Source organism: Aristolochia californica, unplaced genomic scaffold (assembly GCF_029961685.1).
Source record: "Aristolochia californica isolate CCGP_79_NKW_82.1479 unplaced genomic scaffold, dmAriCali1.0.hap1 SCAF_5, whole genome shotgun sequence".
NCBI classification, from domain to species: Eukaryota; Viridiplantae; Streptophyta; class Magnoliopsida; order Piperales; family Aristolochiaceae; genus Aristolochia; species Aristolochia californica.
This window is the reverse complement of record NW_027182214.1, coordinates 18,152,840-18,155,338: the sequence shown is the minus strand read 5'-3', so window position 1 is coordinate 18,155,338 and position 2,499 is coordinate 18,152,840.

Genomic DNA, 2,499 nt, shown 5'->3' with positions numbered 1-2,499 from the left:
GACCTAACAATCATAGATGATTGCAAAGTGATTTATCATGTGTAATAGGCTATAATTTTGTAAGAACTGACTTATGGATTGGGAGTCAATGCTCAGTTAAAAATCCCATGCCTCCCTCTTGTCACGATGATTGAAAAACCATATATATAAAAACTAAAATGAGTTTAAAATCCCTAAAAATTATTGACACTCTTCGGAATTATCTTTCTCTACATTTGTGCATTGTGCATTTCCATTTTAGATGTATACTTTTTTTTAAATCAAAATACTGAGTTTTCGCTCTCCCCGCATCATGTAAACAAAAAAGGAAAATAGATCACAACAAAATGAAAATTTTAGAGTTGATGTATGGAAAAAATTTAAAACAACAACAAGTGTAAATAAAGAAAATTTATTCGCACACCACAAATGTACACAAAAGTTTTGTTATCCAAGTTTGGGAAATTCCACTTGTTCAACCCTAATTGCGAAAGAGATTTCTTGTACACATGTTTTAAAAATGGATATGCATGCTTGAAACATGTTAAAGATGGAAATGAACTATGGATCCAAACCTTTTAAAGAGAATAACAAACACTCATTAAATTCTCAAGTCAACGTGTGGTGGGATATTTACCCAAGTCAAACAAGCGATTATTTTGCCCATTTACAAAAAGCTCACCTAATAATCGTAGATGATTGTAAAGTGATTTATCATGCATAAAGGGTTATATTTTTGTAAGAAATGACTTATGGATTGGGAGTCATCGCTCAGATAAAAATCCCCCACCTCCCCCTTTTCCCGATGACTACAAAACCGAATATATAAAAAAAAAAAGTTTACGATCCCTAAAAATTACTGACACTCTTATCAATTTTGTCTCTCAACATTTGTGAATTGTGCATTTCCATTTGAGATGTATACATTTTTCTTAAATCAAAACTTTGAGTTTTCGGTCTCCCTTCATCCCTTAAACAAAAAAGGTAAATAGATCACAAAAAAATGAAAATTTTAGAGTTTATGTATGGCAAAAGTTTAAAACAACAACAAATATATGAAAAAAAATTTATTTGCACACCACAAATGAACATGAAAGTTTTTTTATCCAAGTTTTGGAAATTCCACTAGTTCAACCCTAATATCTTGGAATTTTATAAAATGAGATTTCTTCTACAGATGTTTTAAAAATGGATATGCCTGCTTGAAACATGTTAAAGATGTAAATGATCTATGGACCCAAACCTTTTACTGAGAATAATAATCGCTCATTAAATTCTCAAGTGAACGTGCGGTGGGATATTACCCGAGTCAAAAGGGCCATTATTTAGCCCATTTACAAAAAGCTTACCTAACAATCATAGAAGACTTCAAAGTGATTTATCATGTGTAATAGGCTATAATTTTGTAACAATAACTTATGGATTTGGAGTCAACGCTGAGTTAAAAATCCCCCGCCTCACCCTTTTCCTGATGATTGCAAAACCTAGTATATAAAATCGAAAAAGTGTTTACAATCCCTAAAAATTATAGACACTCATTGGCATTATCTCTCTCTACATTTTTGCATTGTGCATTTCCATTTTAGATGTATACTTTTTTCTTAAATCAAAACTTTGAGTTTTCGCTCGCCCATCATCCCATAAACAAAAAAGGCAAATAGATCACAACAAAATGAAAATTATAGAGTTTATGTATGGAAAAAATAAAAAACAACAACAAATGTAAGTAAGGAAAATTTATTCACACACCACAAATGAACACAAAAGTTTTGTCATCCAAGTTTGGGAAATTCCACTTGTTCAACCCTAATAGCTTGGAATTTTATTGGAAAGAGATTTCTTCTACACATGTTTAAAAAATGGATAAGCATGCCTAAAACATGTTAAAGATGCAATTGATCTATGGATCCAAACCTTTTAAAGAGAAGAACAAATGCTCATTAAATTCTCAAGTGAACGTGATGTGCGATATTTACTTAAGACAAACTAGCCCTTATTTTGCCCACTTACAAAAAGTTGACCAAACAATCATAGATGATTGTAATGTGATTTATCATGCGTTACGGGCTATATTTTTGTAAGAAATGACTTATGGATTGGGGGTCAACGATCAGTTAAAAATCCCCTACCTCCTCCTTTTCCCAACAAATGTAAAACAAAATATATAAGAACTAAAAAGATTTTACAATCCCTCAAAATTATAGATACTCTTAGGAATTATCTCTCTCTACATTTCTGCATTGTGCATTTCCATTTTAGATGTATAATTTTTTCTTAAATCAGAACATTGAGTTTTTTGTCTACCTTCATCCCGTAAACAAAAAAGGCAAATAGATCACCACAAAATGAAAATTTAAAAGTTTAAGTAAAGAAATAATTTCAAAAAACAAAAAGTGTAAGTAAAGAAAATTCATTCGCACAACACAAATGAACACCAAATTTTTGTTATCCAAGTTTGGAAAATTCCACTAGTTCAACCCCAATAGCTTGGAATTTAATAAGAAAGAGATTTCTTCTGCA